This window comes from Microtus ochrogaster, chromosome 19, assembly GCF_000317375.1.
Source record: "Microtus ochrogaster isolate Prairie Vole_2 chromosome 19, MicOch1.0, whole genome shotgun sequence".
NCBI classification, from domain to species: domain Eukaryota; kingdom Metazoa; phylum Chordata; class Mammalia; order Rodentia; family Cricetidae; genus Microtus; species Microtus ochrogaster.
Window position 1 is genome coordinate 41,865,688 of NC_022021.1, and position 24,285 is coordinate 41,889,972.

General features: G+C 40.6%; 1 pseudogene; it reads right to left on the bottom strand.

The window, feature by feature from the left end:
* Nucleotides 1-496: 496 nt before the first annotated feature.
* LOC101995269 lies at nt 497-1,122 on the bottom strand (annotated as a pseudogene).
* Between the last annotated feature and the right edge of the window lie 23,163 nt (nt 1,123-24,285).

A 24,285-nucleotide genomic window follows, 5' to 3' on the forward strand; every position in this document is an offset into this window, starting at 1 on the left:
CAAGAGCTCAGAACTAGAGTCACTTTACTCCCAGAATCTGTATTTGTGATCCATTATATTGAGACAAGATTCAAATTTTCTCAAAGATGCATGGTGAATGTTATGATTGCCCATTCAGCAACAGTGAGCACTGCATTTAAACTATCTCATCCCAGGAATTAAATATGGTCAGCCACATTTGATGTGCAAGTTCCCACTGTAAGTTGTGAATACCACTGGTGATTAAAGAAAATGCCTGTTTATAGGGCAGAACTTAGGTAGGTGGGGAAAACTACACTTAAATGCTGGCAGAAAGAAAGGTGGAGTCAGAGAGAAGCCATGTAGCCCTGCTGGAGACAGATGCCAGAACCTTGCCAGTAGGCCACAAACCTCATGATGAAATATAAAATAATGGAGATGGGTTAATTCTTAGATGTAAGAGCTAGCTAGCAATACACCTAAGTAATTGGCCAAGCAGTGTTTTAAATAATATAGTTTCTGTGTGATAATTTTTGGGCTAAGTGGCCGGGAACCAACAAGTCACATATAACACATCAGTTGACATTGTGGCAGAAAGCAACACAACCTGAGAGCTTGTTTTTAAGTTTTGGGAAATCTCATAGGTTTGATTCTTAAATACTTGGCTCCACATTTTATTTGCTTCATCCAAAACAATGCTTGATCCGTTCTGGAGAAAAGTATCTTCTGTTTTGCATATCAAATACTCTCTCTGGTGTACCACCAACAATATGAGGGGCTTCAGCCTGCAACTTCTGCATTTCATTTCGGACACGTGTTCCTCCAGTGCAGGCATGACAAGTTGCTACCATCTCATCTCCAAGAGCCCAAATTACCTTTTCGATTTGTTGAGTCAGTTCTCTGGTGGGGGCAAGAACTGTGCTTGTGTCTCAAACTCAGTCTCTAACTGTAGCAGGATGGAAATAGCAAATGTGGCTGTCTTGCCAGTACCTGACAGAGCTTGAACAATCAAATCACACCCTTCAGTATAAGGAATTATAGCTCTCTTCTGAGTAGCTGAAGGCTTCTCAAAATCAAAGCATAGATGCCTCAAGGAAGAGACTCCTTTAAATTCATATCATCAAAGTTTTCAGCATTTTCACCCCAGTTGCTTTTGAGGTCCATTTTTGCTCTGGGCCAGACATGATTTGAAAACCCACTCAGTGCTCAACTGAAAAGCAATGTGTGGCTTCTACTAAATTCATAATGCTTTCACTCTACCATGAAGTGGAGAAGTCATAATTTGAACCACAGCAAGTCAGTCATCATGGTGATTAAAACCCTACTATAACTGCACCAATCCCTCTCAAGCATCTGGACAGATGGTTTGTCCCAAGACGAACTGACACTGAAACTGTACATTGCATCTTGTTAAGTCAGTGGTGTCTGTTCCGGAACAAGAGGGGCGGACCAAATCTATCAGGTTTCTCTCCTGCCTGACAGTTCTCAAATAACTGCTGTGAGGTCTAATATTAATTGCAAACTGTTTGGCCTGTTGGCTCAGGCTATTATTAACTATCTCTTATAACTTAAATTAACCCACTTCTATTCTTCTATATATTACTATGAGGCTCATGGTTCATTAATTCACATCTTACTTTCCTAGTGGCTGATAGCATCTATCTGACACTGCTCTTTTTTTACCTGTACCTCTGCTTGGCTCTATTTTGCCTGACTATTGGCCAAATTAGCTTTATTCATCAGCCAATAAAAGCAATACATATTCGCAGCATACAGAAGGACATCCCACATCAGGTATGTACATGGGTGTGCAGGTACCTACCCGAGTTCAGAAGTGTCAGACTCCTGGAACTGGAGCTTCAGGAAGTTGTGAGACTCAGTATGTGTGCTGAGAACTGAACTCAAGTTCTTGGTGAAAACAGCAATTATTCTCTATGACTGATCTATCTCTCCAGCTCCTGGCTTGTGTTTTATCCAGTAGGGTCCTGTTCGATTTGTGCTGGTATCACAAAACGTTGGGTCTGATTTGATGGTTAGCGTGTCAACTCGATACAACTTAAACTCTCAGAGACCTAGCCCAGTTTAGGGCACTGTTACCTGGGCAAGGAGCCCTCTGTTATTACAAACGATGAAGTCACACTGAGCACAACCAAGTGAGCCAGCATGTATGCATTAATTTCTGTCTGCTTTAGACTGCATGTGATGTGACCAGCTTCTCTACGATGATGAACTTTAACTTAGAATTCTAAGCTGCAAAACTCTTTCTCCCTCTGTCCTCTGTGTCTTTTGGTGGGATAGTTAATCATAGTAACAGAAAGGAAGCTCCACGGTTGGGTACTTTATAAAAAAAAAAAAGAAAATTATTTTGTTTCGCACTTCTTGTCCAAGTATATGATGACACCACCTTCTTAGTCAGAGCCTCTCCTAGCAGATGACATCACCTGCTTAGTCACTGCTTCTCATGGTGGATGACATCGTATGTTAGAAACTTCTGGGAGTGCGAAGTGTGTGTGTGTGATGCCTGGAACAGACACAGAGCAGCCTTACCTCGTAGCAGCAGTTCTCAACCTGTGGATCATGACCCCTTTAGGGATCACATATCAGATATTTTGCATTTCAGATATTTACATTGTGATTCATAACAATCATAAAATTACATTTATGAAGTGGAAATGAAAACAGTTTTATAGTTGGAGGTCATCACAACATGAGGAACTATATTAAAGGGTTGCAGCATTAGGAAGGTTGAGAACCACTGCCTCATGTAGTTCTATGACCACCTAAGTGACCTGAGACAGAATTCGCTGCCTCTGGCAGAGAGCCTCCATCACATAGTCAACTCCCACTAGAACACTCCTCTTTAGGCCTCCATCATCCACCTCTCAGTGCTGTCCCATTAGGGACCAAGCTTCCAAAGGGTTCACAAACTCTGGGAGACAAACCACACTGAAATCACAAGAAACTCATAATCCACAGCATATAGTATAAGCTAATACCCTTCCAGCAGAATGATTAGAAAACTACTGACTACCATGGTGATTTCTCAGAAAATTAGAAAACAGCCTTTCTCAAGACCCAGAAATACCACTTTTGGGTATATATCCAAAGCATGCTCAACCATGCCACAAGGGCATGCGCTCAACTGTGTTCATAGCAACAGTGTTTGTCATTATCAGAACCTGGAAACAATCTAAATGCCCCTCGATCAGAGAATGGATAAGGAAAATGTGGTACATTTACACAGCAGAGTACTACACAGCAGAAAAAATAACGACATTTTGAAATTTGCAGGCAAATGGATGGAACTAGAAAACATCATTTTGAGTGAGGTGACCCAGACCCAGAAAGACAGTTATCACATTTACTCACTCATAAATGGTTTTTAAACATAAAGCAAAGAAAACCAGCCCACAAATCACAATCCCAGAGAACCTAGACAACAATGAGGACCCTAAGAGAGACGTACATGGATCTAATATACATGGGAAGTAGAAAAAGATCTTAGGAAAGGGTTAAAGAGTGGGGAGAGGCAGGGAGGGAAGCAGAGAAAAACGTATATCGCAATAAAAATTATATATATATATATATATATATATATATATATATATATATATATATATAAAACATTGGGAACTGTTGAGACAGCTCAGTGATTAAAAGAACTTGTTGCTTTAATAGACCTGGGTTCAATTCCTAGCACCCATGGGGCATCTTATAGCCATCTGTTAACTGCAGTTTTAGGAGGGTTGATCTCTGTGGCCACCAGGGACTCACATGGCACACAAACATACATGTGGGCCAAACACCCATACATATCGAAGAAAGTAAACAATGACATCGAATCATAGCATTGTATTTACACCCTTCTCAGAGGTGTTTTGTTTGTATATACCAAAATTATGTTGTAAAATTTCCAATTTGCTTTCTATACAAGTATTTTGTTTTGGTTGACCTAACTTGTTATAATAACTGATGTAAATGTGGTTGTTGATAATGCTGAGGCCCTCCCTTTAGTGATAAAAATGGCCTCCTCAGATGATTTTGTAAAAATTAAAAAAATATATCAAAGCTAAGCATGATCACTGAAGGTTTCTGAAGTTCTATTTATAAACAAAATATGAGAAAAGACCTATACTTTAAATAGTGGTATAAAGAAATTTTACCAATTAAAATTCCTTCTTAAAGTAATGCTCACCATTTTAAAAAAAAGTCAACTTTTACTTGTATTTTCCCTACAATCAAATTATATTTTTGAGTATCTGCCATTTGCAGATAAAAGGTGAACTTTCTTCATGGACCCAGGATAATAGTATAAAAAATAAATAACACAGAAAAAGTAAGTGAGGCTGTGGATCTCACAAAAATTGAATAATTTTAAGATACTTCCATGAGGATGTTATGCATAATTAAAAATTAAGACTCACAATTCCCATGCATATTAATTTAATTTTCTCATTGCTGTGACAAAATACTTTAAGAGACATCTTAAAGAAAAAGTTTTTTTTTTTTGTTTTTTTGCTTGTGGTTGCGTAGAGAACCATTTCTTCATCGAGAACACAGACCAGATTCAGAGGTAATATAAACAGTAGGAGTAGGCCTGCTCCTAGCGTTCTGCTTCTGCTAGCTAGGCTCCAAGCTTTATTTATTCCATAACCTCCCTAAGCAGCACCTGAAACTGAGGACCAAGTGTTCAAACACTAAGCTTCTTGGGGACACTCACATTCATACAGTACCATTTTACAAATACAGAATCATGTGACTCAGAGGTGTATGAACCCACTGATGAGACACCTGGAAAGATAACAAGCTAGACAAAGCAGCCTACAGAGAAGTGAGGGTAGTTACACATAGTTTCAGAAAGAATGCTAGAACATGTTGGGTAGGTTGAATAAAATAACATCCTATAGATCAGCAAAATACTTACTTTGGGGTTTATCTTTTCTTTTTTATTGATTTTATTGAACTATACATTTTTTCTCTGCTCCCCTCTCTTCCTCTCCTCTCCCCTTAAGCCCTTTTCCATGGTCTCTATGCTCCTAATTTACCCAGGAGATATTGTTTTTTTACTACTTCCCATGCAGATTAGATCCATATATGTCTCTCTTAGGGTCCTCATTGTTGTCTAAGTTCTCTGCGATTGTGGTTTGTAGGCTGGTTTTCTTTCCTTTATGTTTAAAAACCACCTATGAGTGAGCACATGTGATAACTGTCTTTCTGGGTCTGGGTTACTTCACTCAAAATGATATTTTCTAGTTCCATCCATTTGCCTGCAAATCTTAAGATGTCATTATTTTTTTCTGCTGTGTAGTACTCCATTATGTAAATATACCACATCTTCCTTATCCATTCTTCAGTCAAGGGACATTTAGTTTTTTTTTCCAGGTTCTGGCTATGACAAACAACGCTGCTATGAAGATAGTAGAGCACATGTCCTTTTGGTATGGTTGAGCATCCTTTGGGTATATACCCCAAAGTGCTGGGTCATGAGGAAGGTTGTTTCCTAATTTTCTAAGAAATCGCCATACTGATGTCCAAATGGGGCTGTACCAGCTTGCACCCCCACCAGCAATGCAGAAGTGTTCCCTTTACCCCACAACCTCTCCAAAATAAGTTGTCATCAGTGGTTTTGTTCTTGGCCATTATTACAGGTATAAGATAGAATCTCAGAGTTGTTTTATTTGCATTTCTCTGATGACTAAGAATATCCAGCATTTCCTGAGTGTCTTTTAGGCATGGGGTTTATCTTTTCTAATGGAATACAATCAGCACACAAACATGCAGTCCCACTGAGTTTTAACCCCATACTAGTAAAAGCAAAGATAAATGTAGGTATTTTCTGAGGCAATTAAATAATCTTTTGGTGACCCAATTATATAACATTGAAAACTGTTTTCACGTGGAAATTTCTTAATACTATACATTGGGAATGTTTCAATCCATAATTTGAAGAAAGCATCTATCTAGATGACTAGGAACTGTTAAGAAGTAGCATCCTCCTCCTGGAAGAAGCAGTGCCAACAGTCACCTAGAGCCATTATTGATTGAAGGACTCCCCTGTCACTGAGCAGAAAGTAGATGCTGGAAATGACCATGGGCAGAACAGAAGGTTAAGGCCCAACAGTTCTAGTAATTCAAAATAAACTTCAGATATGTTTTTCTTAGTAGATATCCTAAGTAGTATCAGAAACTACTCATAAAGAAAAAAAAACCACTGAAAATCTCTAATTTAGATACGCCTACAGGTGGAGTATAGGCATGGAAAGGAAGTCTTCTAATGAAAGGAATTTTAAGAACAGCAAAAGAAAGTTTGGAAAGTGTGAATGATCTATAAAACTAAAAACAAGGAGGAATAAGGTGGAAGCAGATGGTAGAAGGCCTTTAAATTCTGCAATTGGTTCTGCACTTTATCCCATAAGTCAAGTAGTTACATGGTTATAGATGGCCTTAGTGTAGATAGTCAAAGCAGCAGATGTTAGTGGGACGAGGGAAGTATGGCTAAAGAGGGAATGACGTGGGGTAAAGAGTATGACCTAGGACTAACCTAGGGAAGTTGAATGTAATAGTTCTGGCCTCGTCTGGGACGGTAGGGACAATGGAAGGCCTTTTGGTGGTAGAGTCCCAAAGGCCAGGCAGCTGTTTGGATGCATGTGCCAGGGAGGCAGGCTGGCAATAAGGGATGGAATGCCAAGGCAGCCTCACTCACGTGGCGAACGGGGGCAACGGGCAGAGCTGTTCTTCAGCATACTGTGCTATGAAGGCGACTTGTTTTGATGATTGTCTTATCGCTAAACTCCTACTTGAAGGATTTGAAGGAAACTGTTTAAAGTAGATATTGTTTCTTTGTCATGGCTGTAGAAAAGGCTTTTCAAATAATTTTCCCTTTACCAAGACAGCAATTAGCGTACCATGGATTCAGTGACCTTTGGAAATAAACCAACTCAGGAAGCAAGGTCATGGACAGAACCTTAACAATCATGGCCTGTCTTGGAATATGCTATGAAAGTAGCTTTTCTGTTTTTCCATACTGTCTTTTCATGCTGCTGATAGCCCAGGGAAGGCCGAAGTGACAGTCAGCCAAGGCGAGAATATCGTCTAAACCCATCATGGTGACTCCAGCACGATCGCCTCCTCAGCCTCTCTCCCTTCCTGCCAATGCCAAAATCTTGAGCTCCTTCAAGTATAGCTATGAACTGGACCAATTGGTTTTTGACATTATGGATGTACAGAGAAAGATGCATAGAAAATGGTTTAGGATACAGGAGAAAGTTTGTGTGGGGGAAGGGAAAGTCTTGGCAGAATAGTTTTCTCATACTTTGGTTAGCATAAGAAGAATGGGATCAGAATCTCAACGAAGTCTACTGTGTATCAAGGAGAAATTAAAACATTAAAATGAATATTATGACGATTCACTCACTGCTCATTCAGTCTGCTGTAACCAATTCTTTGCTGTAAAGCCTTGGATTAGTCATCAGAGGTCAGGGACTTCTTTTATAATGGCTTTGCTGATGGAGTTTAGGAAATGCTACAGCTCAAACATGACACTGTGTTACACTGAGGACACGTGGGGGACACCGATGCAGGCAGAAACTTCCTGTGTTCCCTGTATTTCCTAAAGAAGGGTCCTCCAGAAGGACTTAATTGCCTTTAACCTTCTCCCTGTGAACCCTACCAATCAGCAAAGGTTGATGACAACCACAGGAAAGGGGTTCAGAGATTGATGTCATGTCCGCACAGGTGGCCACTTATTCTTTAGAGGGATTTGTCAACTTTTATTACCAGAGAGGCCTAATAAATGATAGAAGGAGCCCTGGAGCCTTGTATGGACTTTGGGATCTACCCAGCTTGTGACGATTTCAGGAGAGTTACGATGGTAGCTCGATTTAGAGTATTGGCAAGTACCACAGAAAGCTCTGTTGAGTCAAGATGTATTTTGAGGAGGAATAGATGCAAGATGATTGTCAGGTTACTGGCATGAACAACTGGGGGTGTGGGTGTCAGACTCTGAGCCAGAGACAACTGAGGGAGCACAGATGGAGTGCGGGGCGAGCAATGGAATTTGGGAGCAGTGGGTTAGACATGCCTGTGAGATAGCCAAGAGGTTATTTTAAGGAGCCAGTTGCATTTCTGAGCTCAGAGGGGAGGTCATGATGGGAGAGATACTGGGCTGCTCACCGTGAATTCTGGGGCATGGGCAGCTTCAGCAGATGGTCTACAGTCTAGGATGTTTTCCACGAGTAGAGGCTGGGCTGCACTCGTGCTGAGAGGTCAAGGAAGAAGAGAGGAGGAGCCTGAAGGAACACAGAGGAGAGGAGACCAAGGAGACGCTCAAGCATGGGCTTCGAGGCATTACCAAAGAAAAGTGCAAGACTTCTCACACAGTTACAGTGTGAACTGTGTGTTCTCATTTCTGGTGCCTAGAATATGAGCCAGCTTGGAAACGGGGCCATGGAAGATGGGATTGTTTGAGATGTGGTCACACTGGAGTAGGCTAAGCCTTAATCCAATAAGACAGGGATCCTCATATGAAGAGGAAAATGCCATGCTGAGATGTAGTTATACAAGAGGAAGGTGGCATGTAATGACAGGGGGAGGGGTTTCACTGAGACAGTTGCAGGGCAGGAACACTGAGAACCGGCGGCCACCATGACAAGTTAAGAAGATGCAAAGGAACATTTACCAGGAGTCTCTGAATGCTGTAAAAGTGCCTTTCTCTGCCCTTAAGCCTCTTGGGTTATTCTTTTGCTTTGTTGTAGCTAGAAAACTAACAAGTTAGGTAGCCTAATAAAATTAGCCAACCTCAAATAGACCAGGCAAGGAAGGCCAATGCCCACTGGATTAATGGAACAAACATTACTAATCACTGATGTTTTGATGTGATAATGGCTTTGGTGAGGAAAAGACTGTTCAGACTTCAGCTGGTGGTTTACTGAGGCAGGGAAATGAGCACACGGAGGCAGCTCATGGAGTGCAATGATCCCGAACTGTGTGCATGGATGAGCTCTGAGAAATGCGTCTGCGTATCCCCAGCAAAGCCGCGAGTTCACAATGTCCCCGCGTCATAGTTTAAACATTTTCGATGAGTAGCTTCTGGGGTTATTGTAGTCACCAAGGTTTACAATAAAGCCTCTGTGAAGCACTTTAGAATATACTTCATAGAATCAACAATAATAATACATGATATCCAATTGTTTAAACATTATTACTTAACATAGATAATCACTTAAAATATCCACTTAAAGTATTCATGAACATGATATGTAGCAGCTGGAAATTTTACAACACCCTTTCTCTTTCAATCTCATTTCTATTTGATTTCTTTCCAGAATTCATTGCTTTTGTTTTCTGCATAGAAAATGTGTGAAGCTATAGCTTCTTCTTCCTGTATAAATATAAAGCAGAAATCAACAAAGCAATGCACCTCACAAAAGCAATGGGTCGGGTGTCTTATTCCCTAGAGTAAATGCCTTTCGTTCACTGCATTGACAGATATGGAAATCCTTAGCCCAGGCTCCTAGCTCTTCTAAATGCAAATGAGTACATTTTAGACATCCTAACATGAACAAGGCATATTAGCCATGTCGGCAACATAAGCATCATCGTTTGTAATTGATTCATTTGTTTATTTGTGTATTCATCCATTCTTCAATATAGAAAAGATTGTAGCAGTCAAATTATAACAATGAAACATGAGCTGTTTGTTAGCTCAGTCTTTGGTGAAGAATTTAACAGTCGGATTTGAGCAAAGAAGTTAGACAGTTTGGAGAAGTGAACTCTGGTGTAGGATGGACAAGAACCAATAGTGAGGTAGGAGGATACCGAGTCCCAGGAGGTTTCTCTGACACTAATTATAAGGGACACCTGAGACCAGAGCTCAATCAGGCCCCCTTACCACCACTAGGCTTGGAAACTATCTTCTTTATCAGGAAAAAAAAAGTTTCTATTTGGATATCCAAACACCATCCGCCTATATAATCCTCTAATGGGAGTGACCAACTGGGATGATGTCTCCATTTTAAAGGGGCAGCCAGAGCTGTGGAGTTGAGCCTCTGTGAGAGGAACATGTTTGCAACTGCCACATAACAATCTAGGAACAGCTGGAGCGTAAGGGACAGCACACAGTGCCTCTTTCCCTTTTCCAGTGGCAAAGCCAACACCATAAAGCTAAATTCACTTGCTTTGCATTTTGTCGAGATTAAATGTGCCCAGTGTATCTGACATATCACCGTGCAGAACTGGCAGTATTTCATGATGATGTCATCTTGGCCTTCACGACTTTGGAATGTGCTCTCAGCTGTTCTTCCTGAACAGGGCAAGATGTTTGCTCATCAGATCATTTAGTGGAAGCTACCGTGGATCAATCCATGGGCAGAAAGTTTATGTGAGATTGTCCTATTGGGATTCCTCCCTGCTTTTATTATTACTTTTAATCTGCTGCATAAAAACAATAAAAGGAATTCTGAGGCTAATTTAGTCAAATGCTTTTTTTTCAAATGCTTTTTATAATTAAATTTCCAATTAAGATCAGTACTGCAAGTAAAAAGCAAGCAACTAAATTAAATATGCTTAACTAGGATTTTGTAATCTGGTAAAAAATCTGTATTGGAGCACAGAGCACAAGTATTGTGTGATTTTAACACTAGTCACATGGCATCAAAGCATAAAATGAAATCTTGGTCAATTTTCAATTAAGATAAAGGTGTTTTCTCCCCACAAGTTAAACACAGTCTCTCCTTGACCCTAAAAGTTTTAAGCATTACCTATTTTATCATGGACATTTGGAGTACTTCCTATCTTCAGTAGGCATCTGTGCTGGCCTGCTCTTGGTGCCCCGACAGGGTATGTCCTTAGTTGCAGCCATTGAGAGAGCCTCCCTGTGCACATTCATTACATTTCCTTTTAAAAGGCGGGCCTCCCCACCTCCTGTCTCTTTCCATTTTCTCACCCTCTCTCTTTCTCTCTCTTTCACTCTTCCATCACTTTTGACCCCAGGGACTGGTCTCTGCCCCCGTCTCTGCCCCTTCTCTCTCCTCTCTAAACCAACCTCCCATGTGAGCCTTGTTGCACGGCCTCACTCTCTTTGCGGCACTTTTTAAATTGGAGCAAGTAGACAATAATTAGAAGAGTTCTGGGATCCCAGCAAAGCACCTTCTTGACCTCTTCACTTAACCCGTGTCCATCTCTGATGAGTATTTTCACTCACTCAATGATGTACGCATTTCTGGTCTAGTTTCTCGGTTCTTGGTCCATGTTAGACTTTGCCTTATGTTTAATTGCAGTTTTAGCCACTGCCATGATTTTTATCATCATGCAGTGAGAGAGCTTTGTTTACTGAAGTTGACTTTACGGGTAATGATGTATCAGGAGATCAATGCTAATATTGAGTAAACAATAATGGCCTTTTTGGTGTCATTCAAGGTCAATCATATTCTGAAACCAAGACAAAACAGTCTTACATGTTAGCAATACTTATCACCTAAGCTGATATTTTCAAAATGGAAGGAAATATGGAATGCAGAATCATTTTCTAATTAATGAAAATATATATCAGGTTTTCTATGTTTCACAGCATGACTTGAAAAGTGTGTCTAAATTCTTTATGTACATAGTGTGTAATTCATAATATTGCTTTCTAAACATGTATACATTCAATGACCTTGAAGTCAGAGCTCCAGAGCAAACTTATTTTTGTCAAATAAAAAAGGATAAAAATATTGCATGAGGTCACTCACTTGCTACCCATGTTATGATGCATAGTTAGCAGGAGAAACTGGATTCTGAAGAGTTCAAACACCTTGCTAATTTCACACAATATTGAGATGAAACCATAGCTCTTAATTAGTTAACTCTATTTACAGAGCCTCGGGTTCCTATAAGTTATCCTAAAGAGAAGAGACTGGAAGTGGAAGGTAATAAATGCTATTTTGTGTAAATACATAGGATTCCAAAGCAGAGACAATTTGCTTGTTCAGAGAATCCCAGGAAAATATGGAAATATTAGAATAATTTCTCTCATGCACAACTGTTCTTGCTTCTCTGGCTCTTATTGAAGATAGAATTTCATTTTTTAAAAGAGAGACTGAAAAATAACTTCGTGGCATGTTAAGGCTTCTGTAAGGAAATAGATGATTTAAAAACTCAGCTGTGGATGCTTATCTCTAGGTGGAATGTTGATATCGCACCTTTGCCGCCCAGATAACATCGTGGGAGAAGAGGTAGAAGGACTGAGGAAGCCAGAGGGTGGGGAGGAGAGCAGCGGGGAACTGACTTCTGGGAAGAATGTGGGTGTGCTAAAAGCATCGCAAATGTGCAGCCTCTGTGACTTCCTTCACAAGACCTGGAAAAAAGAGAGAGAAAGAAGGGAGAGAAGGAGAAGAACATGGAGAAAGGAAGGAAGGAAGGAAGGAAGGAAGGAAGGAAGGAAGGAAGGAAGGAAGGAAGGAGAAGGACGGGACTAGTTGGGAGGAAATTTTTTGGGGGGAGGGGTTGCAAGAGGGGCATGGGTGGATGTGCTCACAATGGATGTATGCAGGTATGATACCATAAACATTTAATTAATTAAAATTTCAGCTACTGACTGACATGGGAGCTCATGAACTTCAGACCAACAGTTAGGGAGCCTGCATGGGACCGACCTAGGTCCTCTCTGCATGCGGGTGACAGTTGCGTAGCTTAGTTTGTTTGTAAGGCTCCTAGCAAGTAAGATCAGGACCTGTCCCTGACACTTAGCTGGCTTTTGGGAACCTGTTCCCCATGTTGAGTTGGTCACCCAGCCTTTGGGCAGGGGGAGAAGCTCCATGGAACCTCAACTTGAGGTGCTACACTTTGTTGAAGCCCATGGGAGACCTGCCCCTTTCTGAAAGAAGTTGAGGAGGAGGGGATGGGGAGGGGTATAGGGAAGGAAATAGATGGGAGTTGGGGAGAGGGACCAAGAGGAGAGGAAGGAGGGGAAACGGTGGTTGGTATGTAAATGTAAATGGAAAAAGTTAATAAAATAAAAGGGATTCAGGTGCTAGAGTAAATGACTCTTTTTCCATTATTCAAATTTAGAGCAAAAGACAGTTTTTCAGTGACATGAGGAGCTCAAGCACTTGATGGGAAAGGACTCAAAGGACGATGAATAAAACCTGAACCCAAATGTTTTATTCAGATTTATGTAGATTAGAGCACAGGGAGTTGCTAGATGTTTCATTATGCAGTCCAAACCATAAAATATCAATAACGGAGTGCAGAGTAAATAGAAATAGTCCGTCTACTACATTATAGTTTCTTCACATGAGGAGAATGACTTTCCTTTACATGAGTCAATGTTTGAGTACTCAGCACAATTCAACCATCAGCCAGTGAATTATTTAAAAACACACAAAGAACTTCATCTCTGTGTCTCACTGTCGTCTCCTCTGGCGATATTTCCTCAAGGATGTGGTTTTGGAATTGTTAAGTCTGTATTGAACCGTGAGGTCCTCAGCTCTCCACTGGGTGATTGCCATGTATAAACAGGTAGAGAACCCGTGCTGGAGCAGAAAGCTTGCAGAAGACCTGAGTGTGAGGAACACATTCCTGCCTGATATAATTTGATGAATAAAATATTGTCTATTGCTGTGATCCACAACATCATGGGCAAAAACAGCTTGGGGAGAAAAGAGTTTATTTCATTCTATACTTCCAGCAACAGTTCAACTTCACTGAGTGAAGTCAGGGCAGGAGCTCAAGAAGGGAGACGCCTGCAGGTAAGAACTGAATCTATTTCCTGTGACTTTGGATTTTATAGTCCTTGACTAATAGTGGAGCCAGCTGTATAGAACTTGACGTTGGTACAATTTGGGAACTCTTTGTGCAAATGAATATCAATTATCGTATCCTTGCACGTACTATAAAACTTTATACCCAGTGCTCTGGAGAGGTGGATAAGTGACATTCAGATTCCAGCACCCATGTCAAGTGGCTCAACAGATATTTTTAATTCCAGCTCCTGTGTTCTGATGCCCCCCTCTGGCCTCTATGAGTACTTGTATACACATTCACATACACATACACGGACACATATACCAAAGTAAAAGAAGATCAATTCTTAAAAACAAACAAACAAGCAAGCAAACAAAAACCCAAATCACTTGATCACCAGACAACTTGGTAGCATCACAGTTGAATTTGTGCTGGGTTTATCAAATTGTTGAAGAGCAATCATGAAATTGTGATATGCACTCTAAGTAGCTAATATCACGTGCTTATGGAAGCAGGGGAGGAGGAGATGTTGGCAGTGGAATTGTAGAGAACAGCGTATGCTATCAAAGTCAGACTGAAGGAAAAGTGACCCTTGTTGAAGCTATGGAGCCCTTATCACTAACACACGTCCACAGACTTTCCCCTCCTCCTCCACAACTGGTAGATAGCTGCTGCTCAGCGCCAGCAGCTCCACTGCTCAGGTAATTCCCTTTACTTGGAAAGAAACTCATGGTTTTGTTTTGTTGTGTTTTTTTTTTGTTTTTATGTTTTTTGTTTTTTGTTTTTTTTTTTTTTGTAGACAAGATTTCTTTGTGTAATAGTTCTGGCTGTCTTGGAACTCACTTTGTAGACCAGATTGGCCTCAAACTCACTGAGATCCACCTGCCTCTGCCTCCCAAGTGTTGGTATTAAAGGCACACACCACCACTGCCTGGTGAAACTCATCTTTGAAATCCCTGTCAGGAGTTAGTTATAACCAATTTGGATCTGGAACAAGAAAAGATGTTTGCTTATACAGAAATTATATACACATATTTTACTTGAAAATTGCCTTTTGCCACTTGTTAGAGATAACTTCAGCTGTCAACTTGGCACCAACCCAGAGTCATCCAAGAGGAGGGAATCTCAACTGAAGAATTTCTTGGATCATATCTTGGCCATGTCTGTAAAGCATTCTTAATTGTTAGCTAATACATGAAGGCCCAGGTGGTGCCATCCCTAGGTAGGTCTGTATAAGTAAAGCTGGTAAGCAAGCCAGAGAAAGCAAGTCAGTAAGCAGCATCTCTCCATGATGTCACTTGAAATCCTGCCTACAGGTTCCTGTCTTGGGCTCTCGCTGTGGTATCCCTTGATGATATACCGTAACCTATAAACCAGATACACCCTTTCCTCTGTAAGTTTTCTTTGGTCATGGTATTCATTCATTCAACCATTTATTTATTTATTTTCGTGGCACTTTTAATTTATTTGAGGAAGTCAATTCAATAAAGAGCCCTCATTTTTATTTATTTTTTTTTCAGGTTTTATTTTTTTATTTTTTTTATTAAATTTTATTATTCAATTAAGGATCTCCGCTTCCCCCCCCCCCGCCACCGCCTCCCATTTCCCTCCCCCTTCCCCGATCAAGTCCCTCTCCCTCATCAGCTTGAAGAGCAATCAGGGTTCCCTGACCTGTGGGAAGTCCAAGGACCGCCCACCTCCATCCAGGTTGAGTAAGTTGAGCATCCAAACTGCCTAGGCTCCCCCAAAGCCAGTATGTGCAGTAGGATCAAAAACCCATTGCCATTGTTCTTGAGTTCTCAGTAGTCCTCATTGGGGGTACACCCACACACTTAGACAATGGGGATGATCCTTCGGGAATTCACCAAGACCAGCTAGCCTGGGTCTGAAAAAGCATGGGATAAAACCGGACTTACATAAGAGCCCTCATTTTTAAAACATGCACAGGTGTACAGAAAGTGAGTATATTACTGCTTACTTACTCCAAACAATCCCATCATGATCCTGATCCTCCTTGCAGAACATTACTTTTGTTGTAATGTTCTTTGCTGTTTTCTTGATATCTTCTCTATTCCCATGACTTTACAGCACATGAATCCAAAAGATAAACATGTTTGCACACTCATTTTGACCATGAGGGAAGCTGGATGTCAGTTCTTAGGACTTTCCTGAGTTTGAGATATATATGTACAGAAACATCACCAACATAAATTGCTGGGAGCCGATGTGAATAGCTGCCATTACAAGATGGCATTTGGTCCCAGCCTCACTTGATAGATAACTCCATATTAGGGTTGCAGTTCTTCCACCGGAAAACAGGGTGAGTTGTTGTGATCTAGCTGCCCATACTTCCCCTGACCCACAGGGGAACATCCTGGTCTGTAACTGACAGGGATGTTCCCCTGCTTTCTTTCCTGCCGGTGGGTCTCCAGAAAAGCAGTTAAAGTATCAAAGTATCAAAAGTTGCTAGGCAGACTCCCTATATAAGCAGCTATAGTTCAGGGCTCCGGGCCCCTTGCTTTCTGCTCTCCCTACAACCAAGAGGCTCCAATAAAGCGTGATTTGAGAAGAATCCTCGTCTGGTGGCTGTTCCTTCCTGCTGGTCAGAATGTTCGCCGCAATAAATGACAGTCACCAATGGATCTCTCTTAATGTAGGCACACCCATCCACACAGTCATCTACTTAGAAGTCCTAACCCTTCCTTGCCCATGATGTTTGACATTTGACCAACAACTAAGACCCATGGTTAGTTCTGTCCCATTCATCCTTTATGTTTCCCCAGCTCTGTCTCGCTCCCATCCTTAATTTGGACCAGGTCCTTATTATTTTGGCTTGAATTCAAGCAACAGTCTATGAACAGATCTTTCTTTAATGAACTGTTTGAATATTCTTTCAGTGTTCCAAGTTTGGTCATGTTTTTAATATTTCAACACTTACTCATTTTTAAATATAAAATCCTCAGAAGCACGCCACATTCCTGATCTGGCCTCTTATTTATTCTTACGGTGCACTGGGTACAATGTGGAAGAACTTCTGTTAGTTGGTCTACAGTGAGAGCTTGATTTTAATCTTTGTTTTGGACTTGTGGCTTTTTCTTGTTGATTTGCCTCCTTCTGCATACAAGATAAGTACATATTTTGGGGCTCAGCATATGCACAGTTTTCTTATAGTCCTTCTCCCTAGATCTGGTCTGGCTAAATGTCCTTTGTTGAGTTTCCTTAGCAATCTGTACAGGCTTCTACATCAATTCTAGTCAGTATCCTCCATACTTGTTCTCAGATCTGCTTCCCTCACTGGACTGTTGGCTTCACCCCTACTGTGCTTGTCTACAACTTCCAAAACAGTTGTGCTTGGCATGTATGAAATATTAGCATTTTTTTGTTGAATGCATAAAGGGAAGAAGATGGGCTCTCACGTACAAGAAGCTATGATGTAGGGTCAGTTTAGCGTGACATGTGCTGATGTCATCATTCAATATTTAATGAACCTCAGTTAGAAAACATTACAGAATTTGGAAAATGGCAACGTGCTTCCAAGAACATAAACTCCAAGCAAAGTGACAATGACAAAGATAATTGCTAGATTTCTTTCTGTCTTTCTTTTTCCCTGTCGGCATCTTTTCATTTTCTCTAAGGGATTTTGGCTTTACCTATTTACATTGCACACTTATTAATATGCCACTCTCATTCTCAACACCGATGCACTTAATCATAAAGATAATATTTATATCAACATGAATGATCAGTTCCCATTCAACAAGACAAATGTAGACTCAGTCTCTCTTTTGTGCCAAGAACACAGGGGCAACAGCAGGCAAGTCAGAGCTAGTTCTCCTGTGAAACTTTCAGTCTAGTGGGAAATAGAACGCACACACACACACACACACACACACACACACACACACACACACACACACACACAAATGCAATACCACAGAGCTAAGCCATGGCAAGTGAATGAAAGTGAAAGGAATTAAGTGACGAGGGAGGGTTTGCTTTTCTGCATGGGATGCTCACCAGTGATCTCTTTCATCAGATAAACTGTCAAAAAATGGCATGAAAACAAAAGCCATATGCTTCCTAGGGAAAAGAGACAGTAGCTCAGACCTCTAATGGTGGCCTCAGGACACAGTTTCCTGGACTACTGTCACTTGGCCAGTGTTCCCAGACTTGTTGCTGGGTCCCTGTGAAGCTTATCTTATGGTTTCTTGACTCGTGGTTCACAGATCTATGCTGCCTCTTTTTTTTTTTTTTAGCATCTGAAAATAATTATTGTGTATGTGTGCCCAGCTTTATCTGTTTCTTATGAGAGGGCCTTTCTGGTACAAGTTACTTTGTGTTGGCAGGACGCAGAAGACCACTGATGAATTTTGAAACACACTTTGTGAGGCTATAACTTAGCCATCTTCGCGAGTTTTAAAAATTCATTTGTCTTATGAATTTTACATGAGTGACAGTTTTCCCTACTTTGACAGAATCAAGTGGACTTTTCCAAGTCCCAGGAAGTAAAGTTTTCACTGCGTAAAACTTGGACACCTTCCCAAGCTTTGCCATTTCGGTTCTGAAATGGCAAAAAGAAAGGAATGATCAAAAGTCAGCAGCAATTCCGAATCTGCTCACCCCCTGCAAACCCCGTGCTTGTCTCTAGAGAAGTCAGAGGGAGATTTATTTTCTGAGTTTGGAATCGCTGATGAGTTTCATAGAGCACTAGGCTAAATATCAGATGATCAGAATTTTCTCCTTGTCCTATTGCTACTCATGTGACCATGGAGGAGGTGACAGTTCTTTCATCTGTGAAATTATATCTGGCTTATCTACTTCATAAGATTAATGTGAGACTTAGATATAGTGAGATAGGTCAAAGAAGACATAGGAGAAAACAAGACACCGTGTAAATATAAGCCATATCACTCTCGCTGTTGTGAGAATAGTGAGATAAATTTATAACAAAAGTTGAAATTTCCCACGTAAATATTTGAATAAAAAAGAGACTAATGAAATATAAATAACAGGTTATATAGAGGAGACACCTTATTTATTTTTATCTGTAACAAATTAATTGAAAACCACTTATGTAATCTTAGCAGCCAATAAACTTCTCCAACTTAATCAAAGTGTCTAAATGTAGTAGGATAAGTTACGATATAATACTTTAATCTTATCCTAGTTTTAATTATGGTCTTATATTCTGGAGCTATTTGTTATGCTGAGACTTTTATTGAAGAGCAGAATGTCTCAATTGTTATGATTTATTACAATATTTCTGATATAATCACATATGCTATGCCTTCAACTTTTGACCTGTATTCAAAAGAATATATTGCTTTCTTATATAGTCTTTCTCAAATATCAATCACACCATTGCAACCTTGAAATACTGAAAGCAAGTTCCTGTCCCTAAAAAGAAAACTCTTGCCTTTTTGAGCCACACAATTATTTCAGGGCACTATTATGGATAGCAATTTCTCTCCTCCCACCTCATGGGCTTATTTATCTTAAAAAAAATCACAGAAGGATAAAGCAAGAGACCCACAAGAGACCATTGACTTGAGCAGAGCCAAGATTTATTCTGTAGACTCAGACATTGATGGTGACTTGTTGTCAGGAGTCCACATGTAATGCACGTGGCCAGAAATACACACAAAATGGTGAAATAAATTAGTGCGTATCCACCACTACCTATAGAAGACATCATGTTGTTTTAGTGGTCAGTTAGCCATTTAATATCTTTGGATGCTTTTGTAGTCTTTAGGAGAAAGTACTGTTCTTTTTCTTTTAAATTACAAAGAAAGGGAATGGTAGAAGTCCTTCAAATGTCTGTCCCTGAAAGCTGAATGTAGGGGAGGCTGTGCATTCGCTTCTGTGCCATCGTTTCTGTCCCATCGCTTCTGTGCGTACAGGTTTGACCAGCTGAATTAAACTTGGTTTCACCTGCCCATGAGCCAGGCTGATACAGGTAGTTCAACAATGAAAAGGAGAAGGTCCTCTCCAGTCTCTTTCATCTTCATGGCATCTTCATAGCCAGTCCTAGTGAAAAGTGTTAAGACGAAGATATAAAATAAAATATGCTATGTACCTCAATACGAGAAATACAAGGTCCTGAACAGCCTGGTGTGATGGGAAGGGAAATGGTAGAGAGGCAATCTACATGGGAAAGGCAGTAGCATGGGGCATGAGATAATTAGGAAGCAGAGGGAAAATTAGCAACTAATTGGGCCTGGTAGCAAGAGAGCTCTTGCCTGGCATGCACTAGGCCTGGAGTCCTACCCTCCGGACCAACAAGAAATAGAGTGGGGCCTAACCAGTTTGGATGTTCACTTTCCTAGACCAGGATGGAGGGGGGAGGACTTTGGACTTTCCACAGGGCAGGGAACCCTTGCTCTTCAGACTCGAGAGGAAGGGGGAGAGGAGGGGGGGAAGGGGGGAGGAGCGGGAGGCTGGGAGGTGGCGGAAAATATTTTTTTCTTTCTCAATAAAAAAAACAATAAATAAATGCAGAAAGGCAAAAAAAAGAAATAGACAGAGACAAAGAAAATCTAGGGAGAGAAACAAGGAAGAAAGGAAACAAAACAACAAAATATTGGTAAGAGTTACTGGAAATCAGGGTGAGCTGTTCTCAGGATGAGATGGTGAAAAGTCGCTAAACTTCCACTAAGGCCAAGTGCAATAAGCCTGAAAGTCACTTCAGTGCATGGTTGGCACCCAAATGCCACCGCAACAAGGAACAAGCAGGAATTGAGCCAGGCATTGCCGACAAAAGGATGAGGAAGTGGTGGATTTTTTAGTGGGATTTTTTTTTTTTTCATAGCTAGGGTCATGAAAGAAGTGAGTAGCCAGACATTTAAAAGACAGAGAATGACTTATAGGCAAAGTTTCAAAGAACATAGGAAAGCGGTGGATTTAAGAAGAAAGGTAGACTAGAAAGGACTTGTTCTGAGATCTACAAAGATGGTTCCATAGTTTGATGTTCTAACAACACAAATCCCAGAGAACCTAGACAACCATGAGGACCCTAAGAGAGACAAACATGGATCTAATCAACATGGGAAGTAGAAAAAGATAAGATCTCCTGAGTAAATTGGGAGCATGGGGACCTTGGGGGAGGGTTGAAGGAGGGGGAGAGGCAAGGAAGGGAACAGAGAAAAATGTAGACCTCAATAAAAATCAATTTAAAAATGTAAAAAAAAAAACAACACAAGTCTGACGGCCTGAGTTCAACCCCTTGAGATTATGTAGATGTGTAAGGGGGGAACAGACTCCATGACATTGTCTTCTGCCCTCCATACCCTCTCTCCCTCTCTCTCTCTCACACACACAAATACACACCCACTGAACAAAATAAAGTTTAAGAGAACATATAGCAAGGGTAAGAGAGGAGCATTGTATATAAACAAGAGGGAGAAGTAGATAGCAATCCCAGGGACGTTACTCTTAGTCCTACTAAGAGTAGGGAGGGAATTTTGTCTCTGGAGAACGAAGAGGCAAGTGCAGACTTGGAAGCAGATGAGTCTACTTTCTGCATCCTTGGACATGTTAATGCAGCTGCTTCCCGGTTGACTAGAGTGGAATTTGACCAAGAATGTGACCTGTTAAATCACACATCTCATAGCATCCAAATGAATGACAGGCTTCTGGAGTTGTTGCCATAATTAGATTAAAGTGTATGCCAGAGGGCCTTAGCGAGAGTTGCAGGGTCTCACAGTATCTGTGACAGGATTAGTAGAAAGCAAAAGATGGGGCATCCTGTTAGAGACAAGGAGGGGACTAGTCTTTTTAAAAGTATGTTTAATATTTTGAAATTAAAACATAACATCTTACCCTTCCCTTTATTCCTCCAACCCCTCCTATACAACTCGCGGTTTTTCTCATGAATTGTTCACATAAGCACATATACATACAACACACACAAACACCATATTCCTAAATTTTCTAAAATATAGAAATGCTAACTCCTCACTCCATATGTAACCTGTATGTACATGATTTCGGAGTCCCCATCTTGGCATTAGCTATTTAATTGGTATGCTCTTCCCTAGGGATGACTATTTCCCTTTAGCCTTCCTTAGTGGCCCACAGTTCTTTGTGTATTGGTGGAGACGCTAAGATTTCTTTCTTCCATGCCATCAAATGGAAGCCATCTTTGTGCAGGTCCTGTTTAGGCAGCCGTGTTGATGAGGCTGCATGGGTGTAGCTCCTCTGGCATTCCCAGGGCACACACTCTAACGACAGCCTTCCTGTTCCTCTGGCTCTTGCAATCTTTTCATTATTTCCAGTGCTGCGATCACCGAGTCTCAGGTGCAGGCGCTGTCGTGTAGATGTATCAGGTGGAGGGATGCTCATTTCTTCTTTGCCTTTTGATTGGTTGTGGTCTTCTGTAATGGAGTTTGTCTCTTTCAAAGAGATGTTTCTATGATGAGGAAAGAGACTTCTCTGTGGGCATTAGGATAAATATTTAGTGTAATTAGGAAATATCCTTCTAAAAATGAATTGTAACCCTAGGGTTCAGTACCCTGTTGACTCCATTCTGACTTCCTAGAAACTGAATTCAAGGAATGATGAATAACATATTTTAAATTTTTTTTAATTTCACAAACTTTATTATTAAAAATATCCTCACAAATAAAATAAACATCACGCCATAGTTAACAAGACCCACCCAAAGAGTATATATCTCAGTGAACTTCTGTACAAGTAGAATAACCACTCTGGAGCTGTAAAGCTCCACATTGAACTTGGTAGTTTTGCTATTGAATATATGTTTTAGGCTTTTATCCATACCAAGAATAAACATCCATGACAAAATTCGAACAGAAGCAATTATCTTTACCTCCCCTTCGGCACCTCAGGTCCATTATCTGCTCTCATGTTCTGATGTTCAGCCTTTCCTGTTCCCTTTTTAGCATGTTGCACTGTACCCACATATATGCTTGTTTGTTCATGTATATATGATTGGCTAGATTCCACAGATGAGGAAGAAACACGGTCTTTTCCTTTTTGAGATTACATGCATGATTTACCGTATTATTTATGCTTTATTCACCACAACAAAGCTTTAGAATCAACCAAAATGTCCATCAACAGATAGTGAATAAGGGAAATTTGTGTACGTACACTCACAAGTATATATCTGTAGTAGAATAGTAGTCAGATCAAAAGAAAATGACATTACAAAATTTTGAGGAAAATGGATGGACTTAGAATGTATAATTTTTTATTTTCAATGAAATGCATAGGTAGTCATTTGGACACTCTGCTTCTGGCTCCTACAGACACCTCCTTGGCACGAGCAGGATCCTGTCAGTTCAGCAACACACCGAGGAAAGCTAAATCTTAAGCCACTTGTTCAAAGTGAAAAAAAAGAAAAAAAAAAAACATGATCACCGGACCTGGCAACATTAACTGCACTTTTCCATGGGTTTATTGCAAAGCAGTGGTCACACGCTTGAGCATCTTTTCCTTTCTTTCTCATTGAACATATTTGGTGTTTTACTGCCATGCAATGGATCACATGTCAACACAACAGGAATCATTTCACCCTCGTCAAGGTCTGCTGACTGGGTTTCCTTATGCAGTTGTACAGGTGACTTTTCAAAAAGTTGTGGCTTCTTGTCTGGAACTTGAGCAATCTTACTGTTCACCTAAGCACACGTGGAGTGTACTGGAAGGCTTTCAGATGGGGCCACACTTGGGGCTTTAAGCCAGAAACACATGGATGGCTTCTGTCAAATCTATCTAGTCTCTTACAGCATGGTGGTAAACTTCCCAAAAGAAACTGGTGGAACCTGTATTGCATTAATACCTGACCCCCAAAAGTTCTACAGTATGAGCACACGTATAGGACTGCCAAGATTCAAGGGACTGAACAAAACCCTTGCAGAAGTCAGTGTCACACGGAGAGAAAGAAAATGGCATAGAAGCTCCTTAAACAGCTATTTTGGAAATGCAATATGCATTCTCTGGACTAAAGTCTTTTTAAAATTACATTTGTAGTGTGTGTGTGTGTGCATGTGTATGACACAATGCATATATGAAAGTTGGAGAAAATTTGTGAGAGTTATTTCTTCCTTATACCCCAAGGGGCCCAGTGTTATCAAGCATGGTGGCAGTAGCCCTTAATTGCCAAGACATCTACTTGACCCCATGCTACAGTCTAAAATCAAACTATCTTTCAGCTTCATTTTCCTAGAAATCTTTGGAGATTTTTATTCTTGTGAAGACCCTAAAGGCACCTTTTCCAGCCATCTGATAAAGTTGGGGTTATTCTTCCCTCCCCAGAGACATTTGAAAAAATAGATTTAAAATAATAATATTGGGACTTAGACAAACACCAAAACTTGGCAAAAGTTTGAGTGTTCTGATAGGCCTGGGAATCTGCCCATCCTCAGCCAGCTACTCCCACAATGGGTATCTCTACCTGAGTGTTCCAAGCACTGAAAACTCAACACTTAGTTTATGTTCAGATTCTCCCTTGGCTTTGGTTATGCTAAGGGATCATGATTAATGTCCATTGACACATTTTACATTATACCATGATGTGGAATCATTTTCTTAACCCCCACCCCAGCGCCCCTTGTCTCTCCCTAGCTCTTGGTACCTGCTGGGACT